The sequence below is a fragment of the Bombina bombina genome, chromosome 1 (genome assembly GCF_027579735.1).
Source record: "Bombina bombina isolate aBomBom1 chromosome 1, aBomBom1.pri, whole genome shotgun sequence".
NCBI classification, from domain to species: domain Eukaryota; kingdom Metazoa; phylum Chordata; class Amphibia; order Anura; family Bombinatoridae; genus Bombina; species Bombina bombina.
Window position 1 is genome coordinate 467,513,104 of NC_069499.1, and position 18,988 is coordinate 467,532,091.

Sequence of the window (18,988 nt, forward strand, 5' to 3'; positions counted from 1 at the left end):
CTGGAGCTTGGGTATAGTTTTCCCAACAGTAAGTAATTAAGTTGTGGACTCTTCCTGCCTTATGAAAGGAAAACATATTTTATGCTTACCAGATAAATTCCTTTCCTTCCTGGCAGGGAGAGTCCACGATGCCGCCCGTTATTAATTTTTTTGGTGGCTCCCTTTTGATATTATTTCTTCTGCTTCATAACTGCTGTTTCTGGCGAGCCTGAAGGCTCGCGCAGAAACAGGGGCATCAAGCTCCGAATATAATTCGGCCCCTTTAGTCTGCAACATTTCACACAGTGATTGCTTGATCAGTGCAGGAGCTCATTTATAACTACCTTTCTAACCACAGAAAAGGAGATAAAATAAATTGTTATAAAGAAGTTTTTTAATAGGTGTGGCTGCAAAACGATATACATTTTGTGAATGCGTTTAAAACGTATTTTATATGCATTTTTTTGTATTTGAGATGAATAATGCCTTTTAAATGGACATTAAAACACTTTGAGATTCTTAATCATGTAACTAATTTAAACCTCTCCCTAACTGGCCTCAGGAGTGGAGATAATATAGGATTTTAGAACTAGAGATATCTAGGTTACAACATGGTAGCTCCCATTATTTAGGAATTCTTTACACTTATTTCTTTAGTATTTAAACAGCTTAAAGGGACACTCAAGTCAAAATTAAAATTCATGATTCAGATACAGCATGCAATTTTAAACAACTTTCCAATTTACTTCCATTAACAAAATGTGCACAGTCTTTTTATATTTACACTTCTTGAGTCACCAAATCCTACTGAGCATGTGCAAGAATTCACAGCATAAACGTATATGCATTTGTGATTGGCTGATGACTGTCACATGATACAGGGGGAGTGGAAATAGACATAGCTTTGCAATTTATTTAAAGGACCAGTCAACACTATACAGAACAATTATAAAAATATTCCTTGTGCAATATTACATGTCTCTTACAGTACCGTATCATTTTTATGTCATGTTTTCCCCTCTAATTATTCTTTTACATTTTTGGCCGCTTTCCCTGTCCTCTTTGTCACGTGTTTGTAACTTGCGAATGAAAAATGCATATACGTAAAATCTACTACTCATTTAAAGTTCAGACTAAGTGCTATTGCATTGTCTTGTTATCATGCATTTGTTGATTATGCAAATCTACAGTGTTGACTGGTCCTTTAAATATAAAATAAATAAATCTGCATGTTGCTCTCAGGCTAACCTTTGCTTTAAATACATTATGTCTAGCATGTATTTACTGTTTAAGAAGGCAAACTAAAGTAAAAGTGAGTTTTCTTATATAACAGGCATTTGAACCTGGATTGTTCTGACTGATTGGCACATATAGGTTATTTGACTCCTGTTTACAGTAAAGTTAGTTGCTACATGTGTGGTTGGTTAGATGCAATACTGTACTCCAGTGACAGCTGCACCAAGTGGGTGACAAGGTCAAAGCATTGAGCCCTGTCAGGTGGAAGTGGTCTTTTTTCCAGAGAACTACTGTTCTTCTTTGATTTTGCTGTGATGTTTATTACCATTTGTTTAGACATTAGCACAACAGAAATGGATCTCACCGTCCCCACTATGTAGTTCCTATTCTCACTGCACAAAGAATTCCAGACACATGAAAAGCCCAGAAGGGATGTGTCTAAGTGTTTGAAGTGCATTACTCTCTTTTAAGGGCGCATTTTGTAATGCAAGAAAGCCGTAGGGGATACTGGGAAAACCTGGGAAGTCCTGTAACTTACCCCACAGCTCAAAAGGGCAGTTGCATAGCCATTCAGTTCCTTGTCAGACTGCAGAATCACTGTGCATCTAGTTTCTGGGTAACTATCTCATCAGCACATATTGTGCATCTTTGCTAATTTCTCGGTAACTATCTCACCAGTGCATATTGTGCATCTTAGCTAGTTTCTGGGTAACTCTCTCACCAGCGCATATTGTGCATCTTAGCTTGTTTCTGGGTAACTCTCTCACCAGTGCATATTGTGCATCTTAGCTTGTTTCTGGGTAACTATCTCACCAGCACATATTGTGCATCTTAGCTTGTTTCTGGGTAACTATCTCACCAGCACACATTGTGCATCTTAGCCAGTTTCTGGGTAACTCTCTCACCAGCGCATATTGTGCATCTTAGCTTGTTTCTGGGTAACTATCTCACCAGCACATATTGTGCATCTTAGCTTGTTTCTGGGTAACTATCTCACCAGCACATATTGTGCATCTTAGCTTGTTTCTGGGTAACTATCTCACCAGCACATATTGTGCATCTTAGCTAGTTTCTGGGTAACTATCTCACCAGTGCATATTGTGCATCTTAGCCAGTTTCTGGGTAACTCTCTCACCAGTGCATATTGTGCATCTTAGCTAGTTTCTGGGTAACTATCTCACCAGTGCATATTGTGCATCTTAGCTAGTTTCTGGGTAACTATCTCACCAGCACATATTGTGCATCTTAGCTAGTTTCTGGGTAACTATCTCACCAGTGCATATTGTGCATCTTAGCTAGTTTCTGGGTAACTATCTCACCAGCGCATATTGTGCATCTTAGCTAGTTTCTGGGTAACTATCTCACCAGTGCATATTGTGCATCTTAGCTAGTTTCTGGGTAACTCTCTCACCAGTGCATATTGTGCATCTTAGCTAGTTTCTGGGTAACTATCTCACCAGTGCATATTGTGCATCTTAGCTAGTTTCTGGGTAACTCTCTCACCAGTGCATATTGTGCATCTTAGCTAGTTTCTGGGTAACTATCTCACCAGCGCATATTGTGCATCTTAGCTTGTTTCTGGGTAACTCTCTCACCAGTGCATATTGTGCATCTTAGCTAGTTTCTGGGTAACTCTCTCACCAGTGCATATTGTGCATCTTAGCTAGTTTCTGGGTAACTCTCTCACCAGCGCATATTGTGCATCTTAGCTAGTTTCTGGGTAACTATCTCACCAGCGCATATTGTGCATCTTAGCTTGTTTCTGGGTAACTATCTCACCAGCACATATTGTGCATCTTAGCTAGTTTCTGGGTAACTATCTCACCAGCACATATTGTGCATCTTAGCTAGTTTCTGGGTAACTATCTCACCAGCACATATTGTGCATCTTAGCTAGTTTCTGGGTAACTCTCTCACCAGCGCATATTGTGCATCTTAGCTAGTTTCTGGGTAACTATCTCACCAGCACATATTGTGCATCTTAGCTAGTTTCTGGGTAACTATCTCACCAGCGCATATTGTGCATCTTAGCTTGTTTCTGGGTAACTCTCTCACCAGCACATATTGTGCATCTTAGCTAGTTTCTGGGTAACTATCTCACCAGCCTATATTGTGCATCTTAGCTAGTTTCTGGGTAACTATCTGACCAGCGCATATTGTGCATCTTAGCTAGTTTCTGGGTAACTATCTCTCACCAGCACATATTGTGCATCTTAGCTAGTTTCTGGGTAACTATCTCACCATATTGTGCATCTTAGCTAGTTTCTGGGTAACTATCTCACCATATTGTGCATCTTAGCTAGTTTCTGGGTAACTATCCCACCATATTGTGCATCTTAGCTAGTTTCTGGGTAACTATCTCACCAGCACTTATTTTGCATCTTAGCTAGTTTCAGGGTAACTATCTCACCAGCACATATTGTGCATCTTAGCTAGTTTCAGGGTAACTATCTCACCAGCACATATTGTACATCTTAGCTAGTTTCTGAGTAACTATCTCACCAGCACATATTGTGCATCTTAGCTAGTTTCTGGGTAACTATCTCACCAGCACATATTGTGCATCTTAGCTAGTTTCTGGGTAACTATCTCACCAGCAAATATTGTGCATCTTAGCCGGTTTCTGGGTAACTATCTCACCAGCACATATTGTGCATCTTAGCTTGTTTCTGGTTAACTATCTCACCAGCAAATATTGTGCATCTTAGCCAGTTTCTGGGTAACTATCTCACCAGCACATATTGTGCATCTTAGCCAGTTTCTGGGTAACTATCTCACCAGCACATATTGTGCGTCTTAGCTAGTTTCAGGGTAACTATCTCACCAGCACATATTGTGCATCTTAGCTAGTTTCTGGGTAACTATCTCACCAGCACATATTGTGCATCTTAGCTTGTTTCTGGGTAACTATCTCACCAGCACATATTGTGCATCTTAGCCAGTTTCTGGGTAACTATCTCACCAGCACATATTGTGCATCTTAGCCAGTTTCAGGGTAACTATCTCACCAGCACATATTGTGCATCTTAGCCAGTTTCTGGGTAACTATCTCACCAGCACACATTGTGCATCTTAGCCAGTTTCTGGGTAACTATCTCACCAGCACATATTGTGCATCTTAGCCAGTTTCTGGGTAACTATCTCACCAGCACATATTGTGCATCTTAGCCAGTTTCTGGGTAACTATCTCACCAGCACATATTGTGCATCTTAGGCAGTTTCTGGGTAACTATCTCACCAGCGCATATTGTGCATCTTAGCTAGTTTCAGGGTAACTATCTCTCACCAGCACATATTGTGCATCTTAGCTAGTTTCTGGGTAACTATCTCATCAGCACATATTGTGCATCTTAGCCAGTTTCTGGGTAACTATCTCACCAGCCTATATTGTGCATCTTAGCTAGTTTCTGGGTAACTATCTCACCAGCGCATATTGTGCATCTTAGCTAGTTTCTGGGTAACTATCTCTCACCAGCACATATTGTGCATCTTAGCTAGTTTCTGGGTAACTATCTCACCATATTGTGCATCTTAGCTAGTTTCTGGGTAACTATCTCACCATATTGTGCATCTTAGCTAGTTTCTGGGTAACTATCTCACCATATTGTGCATCTTAGCTAGTTTCTGGGTAACTATCCCACCATATTGTGCATCTTAGCTAGTTTCTGGGTAACTATCTCACCAGCACTTATTTTGCATCTTAGCTAGTTTCAGGGTAACTATCTCACCAGCACATATTGTGCATCTTAGCTAGTTTCTGAGTAACTATCTCACCAGCACATATTGTGCATCTTAGCTAGTTTCTGGGTAACTATCTCACCAGCACATATTGTGCATCTTAGCTAGTTTCTGGGTAACTATCTCACCAGCACATATTGTGCATCTTAGCTAGTTTCTGGGTAACTATCTCACCAGCACATATTGTGCATCTTAGCTAGTTTCTGGGTAACTATCTCACCAGCACATATTGTGCATCTTAGCTAGTTTCTGGGTAACTATCTCACCAGCACATATTGTGCATCTTAGCTAGTTTCTGGGTAACTCTCTCACCAGCGCATATTGTGCATCTTAGCTAGTTTCTGGGTAACTATCTCACCAGCACATATTGTGCATCTTAGCTTGTTTCTGGGTAACTATCTCACCAGCGCATATTGTGCATCTTAGCCAGTTTCTGGGTAACTATCTCACCAGCACATATTGTGCATCTTAGCCAGTTTCTGGGTAACTATCTCACCAGTGCATATTGTGCATCTTAGCTAGTTTCAGGGTAACTATCTCTCACCAGCACATATTGTGCATCTTAGCTAGTTTCTGGGTAACTATCTCATCAGCACATATTGTGCATCTTAGCCAGTTTCTGGGTAACTATCTCACCAGCCTATATTGTGCATCTTAGCTAGTTTCTGGGTAACTATCTCACCAGCGCATATTGTGCATCTTAGCTAGTTTCTGGGTATCTATCTCTCACCAGCACATATTGTGCATCTTAGCTAGTTTCTGGGTAACTATCTCACCATATTGTGCATCTTAGCTAGTTTCTGGGTAACTATCTCACCATATTATGCATCTTAGCTAGTTTCTGGGTAACTATCCCACCATATTGTGCATCTTAGCTAGTTTCTGGGTAACTATCTCACCAGCACTTATTTTGCATCTTAGCTAGTTTCAGGGTAACTATCTCACCAGCACATATTGTGCATCTTAGCTAGTTTCAGGGTAATTATCTCACCAGCAAATATTGTGCATCTTAGCCAGTTTCTGGGTAACTATCTCACCAGCACATATTGTGCATCTTAGCTTGTTTCTGGTTAACTATCTCACCAGCAAATATTGTGCATCTTAGCCAGTTTCTGGGTAACTATCTCACCAGCACATATTGTGCATCTTAGCCAGTTTCTGGGTAACTATCTCACCAGCACATATTGTGCATCTTAGCTAGTTTCAGGGTAACTATCTCACCAGCACATATTGTGCATCTTAGCCAGTTTCTGGGTAACTATCTCACCAGCACATATTGTGCATCTTAGCCAGTTTCTGGGTAACTATCTCACCAGCACATATTGTGCATCTTAGCCAGTTTCTGGGTAACTATCTCACCAGCACACATTGTGCATCTTAGCCAGTTTCTGGGTAACTATCTCACCAGCACATATTGTGCATCTTAGCTAGTTTCTGGGTAACTATCTCACCAGCACATATTGTGCATCTTAGCCAGTTTCTGGGTAACTATCTCACCAGCACATATTGTGCATCTTAGCCAGTTTCTGGGTAACTATCTCACCAGCACATATTGTGCATCTTAGGCAGTTTCTGGGTAACTATCTCACCAGCGCATATTGTGCATCTTAGCTAGTTTCAGGGTAACTATCTCTCACCAGCACATATTGTGCATCTTAGCTAGTTTCTGGGTAACTCTCTCACCAGCGCATATTGTGCATCTTAGCTAGTTTCTGGGTAACTATCTCACCAGCGCATATTGTGCATCTTAGCTTGTTTCTGGGTAACTATCTCACCAGCACATATTGTGCATCTTAGCTTGTTTCAGGGTAACTATCTCACCAGCACATATTGTGCATCTTAGCTAGTTTCTGGGTAACTCTCTCACCAGCGCATATTGTGCATCTTAGCTAGTTTCTGGGTAACTATCTCACCAGCGCATATTGTGCATCTTAGCTTGTTTCTGGGTAACTATCTCACCAGCACATATTGTGCATCTTAGCTAGTTTCTGGGTAACTATCTCACCAGCGTATATTGTGCATCTTAGCTAGTTTCTGGGTAACTATCTCACCAGCGCATATTGTGCATCTTAGCTAGTTTCTGGGTAACTATCTCACCATATTGTGCATCTTAGCTAGTTTCTGGGTAACTATCTCACCATATTGTGCATCTTAGCTAGTTTCTGGGTAACTATCCCACCATATTGTGCATCTTAGCTAGTTTCTGGGTAACTATCTCACCAGCACTTATTGTGCATCTTAGCTAGTTTCAGGGTAACTATCTCACCAGCACATATTGTGCATCTTAGCTAGTTTCAGGGTAACTATCTCACCAGCACATATTGTACATCTTAGCTAGTTTCTGAGTAACTATCTCACCAGCACATATTGTGCATCTTAGCTAGTTTCTGGGTAACTATCTCACCAGCACATATTGTGCATCTTAGCTAGTTTCTGGGTAACTATCTCACCAGCACTTATTTTGCATCTTAGCTAGTTTCAGGGTAACTATCTCACCAGCAAATATTGTGCATCTTAGTCAGTTTCTGGGTAACTATCTCACTAGCACATATTGTGCATCTTAGCTAGTTTCTGGGTAACTATCTCACCAGCACATATTGTGCATCTTAGCTTGTTTCTGGTTAACTATCTCACCAGCACATATTGTGCATCTTAGCCAGTTTCTGGGTAACTATCTCACCAGCACATATTGTGCATCTTAGCCAGTTTCTGGGTAACTATCTCACCAGTGCATATTGTGCATCTTAGGCAGTTTCTGGGTAACTATCTCACCAGCACATATTGTGCATCTTAGGCAGTTTCTGGGTAACTATCTCACCAGCGCATATTGTGCATCTTAGCTAGTTTCAGGGTAACTATCTCTCACCAGCACATATTGTGCATCTTAGCTAGTTTCTGGGTAACTCTCTCACCAGCGCATATTGTGCATCTTAGCTAGTTTCTGGGTAACTATCTCACCAGCGCATATTGTGCATCTTAGCTTGTTTCTGGGTAACTATCTCACCAGCACATATTGTGCATCTTAGCTAGTTTCTGGGTAACTATCTCACCAGCACATATTGTGCATCTTAGCTAGTTTCTGGGTAACTATCTCACCAGCACATATTGTGCATCTTAGCTAGTTTCTGGGTAACTCTCTCACCAGCGCATATTGTGCATCTTAGCTAGTTTCTGGGTAACTATCTCACCAGCGCATATTGTGCATCTTAGCTTGTTTCTGGGTAACTATCTCACCAGCACATATTGTGCATCTTAGCTAGTTTCTGGGTAACTATCTCACCAGCGTATATTGTGCATCTTAGCTAGTTTCTGGGTAACTATCTCACCAGCGCATATTGTGCAACTTAGCTAGTTTCTGGGTAACTATCTCACCATATTGTGCATCTTAGCTAGTTTCTGGGTAACTATCTCACCATATTGTGCATCTTAGCTAGTTTCTGGGTAACTATTCCACCATATTGTGCATCTTAGCTAGTTTCTGGGTAACTATCTCACCAGCACTTATTGTGCATCTTAGCTAGTTTCAGGGTAACTATCTCACCAGCACATATTGTGCATCTTAGCTAGTTTCAGGGTAACTATCTCACCAGCACATATTGTACATCTTAGCTAGTTTCTGAGTAACTATCTCACCAGCACATATTGTGCATCTTAGCTAGTTTCTGGGTAACTATCTCACCAGCACATATTGTGCATCTTAGCTAGTTTCTGGGTAACTATCTCACCAGCACTTATTTTGCATCTTAGCTAGTTTCAGGGTAACTATCTCACCAGCAAATATTGTGCATCTTAGCCAGTTTCTGGGTAACTATCTCACTAGCACATATTGTGCATCTTAGCTAGTTTCTGGGTAACTATCTCACCAGCACATATTGTGCATCTTAGCTTGTTTCTGGTTAACTATCTCACCAGCACATATTGTGCATCTTAGCCAGTTTCTGGGTAACTATCTCACCAGCACATATTGTGCATCTTAGCCAGTTTCTGGGTAACTATCTCACCAGCACATATTGTGCATCTTAGCTAGTTTCAGGGTAACTATCTCACCAGCACATATTGTGCATCTTAGCTAGTTTCTGGGTAACTATCTCACCAGCACATATTGTGCATCTTAGCATCTTAGCCAGTTTCTGGGTAACTATCTCACCAGCACATATTGTGCATCTTAGCCAGTTTCTGGGTAACTATCTCACCAGCGCATATTGTGCATCTTAGCTTGTTTCTGGGTAACTATCTCACCAGCGCATATTGTGCATCTTAGCTAGTTTCTGGGTAACTATCTCACCAGCGCATATTGTGCATCTTAGCTTGTTTCTGGGTAACTATCTCACCAGCGCATATTGTGCATCTTAGCCAGTTTCTGGGTAACTATCTCACCAGCGCATATTGTGCATCTTAGCTTGTTTCTGGGTAACTATCTCACCAGCGCATATTGTGCATCTTAGCTAGTTTCTGGGTAACTATCTCACCAGCACATATTGTGCATCTTAGCTAGTTTCTGGGTAACTATCTCACCAGCACATATTGTACATCTTAGCTAGTTTCTGGGTAACTATCTCACCAGCACATATTGTGCATCTTAGCTAGTTTCTGGGTAACTCTCTCACCAGCGCATATTGTGCATCTTAGCTAGTTTCTGGGTAACTATCTCACCAGCGCATATTGTGCATCTTAGCTTGTTTCTGGGTAACTATCTCACCAGCGCATATTGTGCATCTTAGCTAGTTTCTGGGTAACTATCTCACCAGCGTATATTGTGCATCTTAGCTAGTTTCTGGGTAACTATCTCACCAGCGCATATTGTGCATCTTAGCTTGTTTCTGGGTAACTATCTCACCAGCACATATTGTGCATCTTAGCTAGTTTCAGGGTAACTATCTCACCAGCACATATTGTACATCTTAGCTAGTTTCTGAGTAACTATCTCACCAGCACATATTGTGCATCTTAGCTAGTTTCTGGGTAACTATCTCACCAGCACATATTGTGCATCTTAGCTAGTTTCTGGGTAACTATCTCACCAGCACATATTGTGCATCTTAGCTAGTTTCTGGGTAACTATCTCACCAGCACATATTGTGCATCTTAGCTAGTTTCTGGGTAACTATCTCACCAGCACATATTGTGCATCTTAGCTAGTTTCTGGGTAACTCTCTCACCAGCGCATATTGTGCATCTTAGCCAGTTTCTGGGTAACTATCTCACCAGCACATATTGTGCATCTTAGCCAGTTTCTGGGTAACTATCTCACCAGCACATATTGTGCATCTTAGCTAGTTTCAGGGTAACTATCTCACCAGCACATATTGTGCATCTTAGCTAGTTTCTGGGTAACTATCTCACCAGCACATATTGTGCATCTTAGCATCTTAGCCAGTTTCTGGGTAACTATCTCACCAGCACATATTGTGCATCTTAGCCAGTTTCTGGGTAACTATCTCACCAGCGCATATTGTGCATCTTAGCTTGTTTCTGGGTAACTATCTCACCAGCGCATATTGTGCATCTTAGCTTGTTTCTGGGTAACTATCTCACCAGCGCATATTGTGCATCTTAGCTAGTTTCTGGGTAACTATCTCACCAGCACATATTGTGCATCTTAGCTAGTTTCTGGGTAACTATCTCACCAGCACATATTGTACATCTTAGCTAGTTTCTGGGTAACTATCTCACCAGCACATATTGTGCATCTTAGCTAGTTTCTGGGTAACTATCTCACCAGCGCATATTGTGCATCTTAGCTAGTTTCTGGGTAACTATCTCACCAGCGCATATTGTGCATCTTAGCTTGTTTCTGGGTAACTATCTCACCAGCGCATATTGTGCATCTTAGCTAGTTTCTGGGTAACTATCTCACCAGCGTATATTGTGCATCTTAGCTAGTTTCTGGGTAACTATCTCACCAGCGCATATTGTGCATCTTAGCTAGTTTCTGGGTAACTATCTCTCACGAGCACATATTGTGCATCTTAGCTAGTTTCTGGGTAACTATCTCACCATATTGTGCATCTTAGCTAGTTTCAGGGTAACTATCTCACCAGCACATATTGTGCATCTTAGCTAGTTTCTGGGTAACTATCTCACCAGCACATATTGTGCATCTTAGCATCTTAGCCAGTTTCTGGGTAACTATCTCACCAGCACATATTGTGCATCTTAGCCAGTTTCTGGGTAACTATCTCACCAGCGCATATTGTGCATCTTAGCTTGTTTCTGGGTAACTATCTCACCAGCGCATATTGTGCATCTTAGCTTGTTTCTGGGTAACTATCTCACCAGCGCATATTGTGCATCTTAGCTAGTTTCTGGGTAACTATCTCACCAGCACATATTGTGCATCTTAGCTAGTTTCTGGGTAACTATCTCACCAGCACATATTGTGCATCTTAGCTAGTTTCTGGGTAACTCTCTCACCAGCGCATATTGTGCATCTTAGCTAGTTTCTGGGTAACTATCTCACCAGCGCATATTGTGCATCTTAGCTTGTTTCTGGGTAACTATCTCACCAGCGCATATTGTGCATCTTAGCTAGTTTCTGGGTAACTATCTCACCAGCGTATATTGTGCATCTTAGCTAGTTTCTGGGTAACTATCTCACCAGCGCATATTGTGCATCTTAGCTAGTTTCTGGGTAACTATCTCTCACGAGCACATATTGTGCATCTTAGCTAGTTTCTGGGTAACTATCTCACCATATTGTGCATCTTAGCTAGTTTCTGGGTAACTATCTCACCATATTGTGCATCTTAGCTAGTTTCTGGGTAACTATCCCACCATATTGTGCATCTTAGCTAGTTTCTGGGTAACTATCTCACCAGCACTTATTGTGCATCTTAGCTAGTTTCAGGGTAACTATCTCACCAGCACATATTGTGCATCTTAGCTAGTTTCAGGGTAACTATCTCACCAGCACATATTGTACATCTTAGCTAGTTTCTGAGTAACTATCTCACCAGCACATATTGTGCATCTTAGCTAGTTTCTGGGTAACTATCTCACCAGCACATATTGTGCATCTTAGCTAGTTTCTGGGTAACTATCTCACCAGCACTTATTTTGCATCTTAGCTAGTTTCAGGGTAACTATCTCACCAGCAAATATTGTGCATCTTAGCCAGTTTCTGGGTAACTATCTCACTAGCACATATTGTGCATCTTAGCTAGTTTCTGGGTAACTATCTCACCAGCACATATTGTGCATCTTAGCTTGTTTCTGGGCAACTATCTCACCAGCACATATTGTGCATCTTAGCCAGTTTCTGGGTAACTATCTCACCAGCACATATTGTGCATCTTAGCCAGTTTCTGGGTAACTATCTCACCAGCACCTATTGTGCATCTTAGCCAGTTTCTGGGTAACTATCTCACCAGCACATATTGTGCATCTTAGCCAGTTTCTGGGTAACTATCTCACCAGCACATATTGTGCATATTAGCATCTTAGCCAGTTTCTGGGTAACTATCTCACCAGCACATATTGTGCATCTTAGGCAGTTTCTGGGTAACTATCTCACCAGCACATATTGTGAATCTTAGCTTGTTTCTGGGTAACTATCTCACCAGCACATATTGTGCATCTTAGCCAGTTTCTGGGTAACTATCTCACCAGCACATATTGTGCATCTTAGCCAGTTTCTGGGTAACTATCTCACCAGCACATATTGTGCATCTTAGGCAGTTTCTGGGTAACTATCTCACCAGCACATATTGTGCATCTTAGCTTGTTTCTGGGTAACTATCTCACCAGCACATATTGTGCATCTTAGCCAGTTTCTGGGTAACTATCTCACCAGCACATATTGTGCATCTTAGCCAGTTTCTGGGTAACTATCTCACCAGCACATATTGTGCATCTTAGCATCTTAGCCAGTTTCTGGGTAACTATCTCACCAGCACATATTGTGCATCTTAGCCAGTTTCTGGGTAACTATCTCACCAGCACATATTGTGCATCTTAGCCAGTTTCTGGGTAACTATCTCACCAGCACATATTGTGCATCTTAGGCAGTTTCTGGGTAACTATCTCACCAGCACATATTGTGCATCTTAGCTAGTTTCTGGGTAACTATCTCACCAGCACATATTGTGCATCTTAGGCAGTTTCTGGGTAACTATCTCACCAGCACATATTGTGCATCTTAGCCAGTTTCTGGGTAACTATCTCACCAGCACATATTGTGCATCTTAGCTAGTTTCAGGGTAACTATCTCACCAGCGTATATTGTGCATCTTAGCTAGTTTCTGGGTAACTCTCTCACCAGCACATATTGTGCATCTTAGCTTGTTTCTGGGTAACTATCTCACCAGCACATATTGTGCATCTTAGCCAGTTTCTGGGTAACTATCTCACCAGCACATATTGTGCATCTTAGCCAGTTTCTGGGTAACTATCTCACCAGCACATATTGTGCATCTTAGCCAGTTTCTGGGTAACTATCTCACCAGCACATATTGTGCATCTTAGCCAGTTTCTGGGTAACTATCTCACCAGCACATATTGTGCATCTTAGGCAGTTTCTGGGTAACTATCTCACCAGCACATATTGTGCATCTTAGCTAGTTTCTGGGTAACTATCTCACCAGCACATATTGTGCATCTTAGCTAGTTTCTGGGTAACTATCTCACCAGCACATATTGTGCATCTTAGCTAGTTTCTGGGTAACTATCTCACCAGCACATATTGTGCATCTTAGCTAGTTTCTGGGTAACTCTCTCACCAGCGCATATTGTGCATCTTAGCTAGTTTCTGGGTAACTATCTCACCAGCGCATATTGTGCATCTTAGCTTGTTTCTGGGTAACTATCTCACCAGCACATATTGTGCATCTTAGCTAGTTTCTGGGTAACTATCTCACCAGCGTATATTGTGCATCTTAGCTAGTTTCTGGGTAACTATCTCACCAGCGCATATTGTGCAACTTAGCTAGTTTCTGGGTAACTATCTCACCATATTGTGCATCTTAGCTAGTTTCTGGGTAACTATCTCACCATATTGTGCATCTTAGCTAGTTTCTGGGTAACTATTCCACCATATTGTGCATCTTAGCTAGTTTCTGGGTAACTATCTCACCAGCACTTATTGTGCATCTTAGCTAGTTTCAGGGTAACTATCTCACCAGCACATATTGTGCATCTTAGCTAGTTTCAGGGTAACTATCTCACCAGCACATATTGTACATCTTAGCTAGTTTCTGAGTAACTATCTCACCAGCACATATTGTGCATCTTAGCTAGTTTCTGGGTAACTATCTCACCAGCACATATTGTGCATCTTAGCTAGTTTCTGGGTAACTATCTCACCAGCACTTATTTTGCATCTTAGCTAGTTTCAGGGTAACTATCTCACCAGCAAATATTGTGCATCTTAGCCAGTTTCTGGGTAACTATCTCACTAGCACATATTGTGCATCTTAGCTAGTTTCTGGGTAACTATCTCACCAGCACATATTGTGCATCTTAGCTTGTTTCTGGTTAACTATCTCACCAGCACATATTGTGCATCTTAGCCAGTTTCTGGGTAACTATCTCACCAGCACATATTGTGCATCTTAGCCAGTTTCTGGGTAACTATCTCACCAGCACATATTGTGCATCTTAGCTAGTTTCAGGGTAACTATCTCACCACCACATATTGTGCATCTTAGCTAGTTTCTGGGTAACTATCTCACCAGCACATATTGTGCATCTTAGCATCTTAGCCAGTTTCTGGGTAACTATCTCACCAGCACATATTGTGCATCTTAGCCAGTTTCTGGGTAACTATCTCACCAGCGCATATTGTGCATCTTAGCTTGTTTCTGGGTAACTATCTCACCAGCGCATATTGTGCATCTTAGCTAGTTTCTGGGTAACTATCTCACCAGCGCATATTGTGCATCTTAGCCAGTTTCTGGGTAACTATCTCACCAGCGCATATTGTGCATCTTAGCTTGTTTCTGGGTAACTATCTCACCAGCGCATATTGTGCATCTTAGCTAGTTTCTGGGTAACTATCTCACCAGCACATATTGTGCATCTTAGCTAGTTTCAGGATAACTATCTCACCAGCACATATTGTACATCTTAGCTAGTTTCTGAGTAACTATCTCACCAGCACATATTGTGCATCTTAGCTAGTTTCTGGGTAACTATCTCACCAGCACATATTGTGCATCTTAGCTAGTTTCTGGGTAACTATCTCACCAGCACATATTGTGCATCTTAGCTAGTTTCTGGGTAACTATCTCACCAGCACATATTGTGCATCTTAGCTAGTTTCTGGGTAACTCTCTCACCAGCGCATATTGTGCATCTTAGCCAGTTTCTGGGTAACTATCTCACCAGCACATATTGTGCATCTTAGCCAGTTTCTGGGTAACTATCTCACCAGCACATATTGTGCATCTTAGCTAGTTTCTGGGTAACTATCTCACCAGCACATATTGTGCATCTTAGCTAGTTTCTGGGTAACTATCTCACCAGCACATATTGTGCATCTTAGCATCTTAGCCAGTTTCTGGGTAACTATCTCACCAGCACATATTGTGCATCTTAGCCAGTTTCTGGGTAACTATCTCACCAGCGCATATTGTGCATCTTAGCTTGTTTCTGGGTAACTATCTCACCAGCGCATATTGTGCATCTTAGCTTGTTTCTGGGTAACTATCTCACCAGCGCATATTGTGCATCTTAGCTAGTTTCTGGGTAACTATCTCACCAGCACATATTGTGCATCTTAGCTAGTTTCTGGGTAACTATCTCACCAGCACATATTGTACATCTTAGCTAGTTTCTGGGTAACTATCTCACCAGCACATATTGTGCATCTTAGCTAGTTTCTGGGTAACTATCTCACCAGCGCATATTGTGCATCTTAGCTAGTTTCTGGGTAACTATCTCACCAGCGCATATTGTGCATCTTAGCTTGTTTCTGGGTAACTATCTCACCAGCGCATATTGTGCATCTTAGCTAGTTTCTGGGTAACTATCTCACCAGCGTATATTGTGCATCTTAGCTAGTTTCTGGGTAACTATCTCACCAGCGCATATTGTGCATCTTAGCTAGTTTCTGGGTAACTATCTCTCACGAGCACATATTGTGCATCTTAGCTAGTTTCTGGGTAACTATCTCACCATATTGTGCATCTTAGCTAGTTTCAGGGTAACTATCTCACCAGCACATATTGTGCATCTTAGCTAGTTTCTGGGTAACTATCTCACCAGCACATATTGTGCATCTTAGCATCTTAGCCAGTTTCTGGGTAACTATCTCACCAGCACATATTGTGCATCTTAGCCAGTTTCTGGGTAACTATCTCACCAGCGCATATTGTGCATCTTAGCTTGTTTCTGGGTAACTATCTCACCAGCGCATATTGTGCATCTTAGCTTGTTTCTGGGTAACTATCTCACCAGCGCATATTGTGCATCTTAGCTAGTTTCTGGGTAACTATCTCACCAGCACATATTGTGCATCTTAGCTAGTTTCTGGGTAACTATCTCACCAGCACATATTGTACATCTTAGCTAGTTTCTGGGTAACTATCTCACCAGCACATATTGTGCATCTTAGCTAGTTTCTGGGTAACTCTCTCACCAGCGCATATTGTGCATCTTAGCTAGTTTCTGGGTAACTATCTCACCAGCGCATATTGTGCATCTTAGCTTGTTTCTGGGTAACTATCTCACCAGCGCATATTGTGCATCTTAGCTAGTTTCTGGGTAACTATCTCACCAGCGTATATTGTGCATCTTAGCTAGTTTCTGGGTAACTATCTCACCAGCGCATATTGTGCATCTTAGCTAGTTTCTGGGTAACTATCTCTCACGAGCACATATTGTGCATCTTAGCTAGTTTCTGGGTAACTATCTCACCATATTGTGCATCTTAGCTAGTTTCTGGGTAACTATCTCACCATATTGTGCATCTTAGCTAGTTTCTGGGTAACTATCCCACCATATTGTGCATCTTAGCTAGTTTCTGGGTAACTATCTCACCAGCACTTATTGTGCATCTTAGCTAGTTTCAGGGTAACTATCTCACCAGCACATATTGTGCATCTTAGCTAGTTTCAGGGTAACTATCTCACCAGCACATATTGTACATCTTAGCTAGTTTCTGAGTAACTATCTCACCAGCACATATTGTGCATCTTAGCTAGTTTCTGGGTAACTATCTCACCAGCACATATTGTGCATCTTAGCTAGTTTCTGGGTAACTATCTCACCAGCACTTATTTTGCATCTTAGCTAGTTTCTGGGTAACTATCTCACCAGCACATATTGTGCATCTTAGCTAGTTTCTGGGTAACTATCTCACTAGCACATATTGTGCATCTTAGCTAGTTTCTGGGTAACTATCTCACCAGCACATATTGTGCATCTTAGCTTGTTTCTGGGCAACTATCTCACCAGCACATATTGTGCATCTTAGCCAGTTTCTGGGTAACTATCTCACCAGCACATATTGTGCATCTTAGCCAGTTTCTGGGTAACTATCTCACCAGCACCTATTGTGCATCTTAGCCAGTTTCTGGGTAACTATCTCACCAGCACATATTGTGCATCTTAGCCAGTTTCTGGGTAACTATCTCACCAGCACATATTGTGCATATTAGCATCTTAGCCAGTTTCTGGGTAACTATCTCACCAGCACATATTGTGCATCTTAGCATCTTAGCCAGTTTCTGGGTAACTATCTCACCAGCACATATTGTGCATCTTAGCCAGTTTCTGGGTAACTATCTCACCAGCACATATTGTGCATCTTAGCCAGTTTCTGGGTAACTATCTCACCAGCACATATTGTGCATCTTAGGCAGTTTCTGGGTAACTATCTCACCAGCACATATTGTGCATCTTAGCTAGTTTCTGGGTAACTATCTCACCAGCACATATTGTGCATCTTAGGCAGTTTCTGGGTAACTATCTCACCAGCACATATTGTGCATCTTAGCCAGTTTCTGGGTAACTATCTCACCAGCACATATTGTGCATCTTAGCTAGTTTCAGGGTAACTATCTCACCAGCGTATATTGTGCATCTTAGCTAGTTTCTGGGTAACTCTCTCACCAGCACATATTGTGCATCTTAGCTTGTTTCTGGGTAACTATCTCACCAGCACATATTGTGCATCTTAGCCAGTTTCTGGGTAACTATCTCACCAGCACATATTGTGCATCTTAGCTAGTTTCTGGGTAACTATCTCACCAGCACATATTGTGCATCTTAGCTAGTTTCTGGGTAACTATCTCACCAGCACATATTGTGCATCGTAGCTAGTTTCTGGGTAACTATCTCACCAGCACATATTGTGCATCTTAGCTAGTTTCAGGGTAACTATCTCACCAGCGTATATTGTGCATCTTAGCTAGTTTCTGGGTAACTCTCTCACCAGCACATATTGTGCATCTTAGCTTGTTTCTGGGTAACTATCTCACCAGCACATATTGTGCATCTTAGCCAGTTTCTGGGTAACTATCTCACCAGCACATATTGTGCATCTTAGCCAGTTTCTGGGTAACTATCTCACCAGCGCATATTGTGCATCTTAGCCAGTTTCTGGGTAACTATCTCACCAGCACATATTGTGCATCTTAGCCAGTTTCTGGGTAACTATCTCACCAGCGCATATTGTGCATCTTAGGCAGTTTCTGGGTAACTATCTCACCAGCACATATTTGTCTCAATTTATTCAAATAACTGTCTTTATGTGCTATGTTTATAACGGCTAACATGCTTTGAGCAATTTGCTTCCTTCATTCCAGAACACATTGCGTGTGAGCCACAGAGACTATGCACATTACGACTTATTTTAACAACATTTATTTGCTATAACAAAATAATATTTGTAATATGGGTAATACAACAGCATTTGGTATTTATACAATAATTAAAGGGATATAATGTGATTCAGACAGAACACACAATTTTAAATAAAGTTTCCATTTTACTTCTATTCTTAAATTTGCTTTGCTCCCATTGACTTATTTGTTGAAGAGATATCTAGGTAGGTGTGTTGAGCACTACACAGCAGGAAATAGTGCTGCCATATAGT

General features: G+C 41.4%; 1 protein-coding gene across 1 annotated transcript in view; it reads left to right on the top strand.

Annotated features, from left to right (window-relative positions):
• MTX2 (metaxin 2) overlaps positions 1 to 18,988 on the top strand; it is a 252,854-nt gene that overhangs the window by 231,943 nt on the left and 1,923 nt on the right. The window lies entirely within an intron of this gene.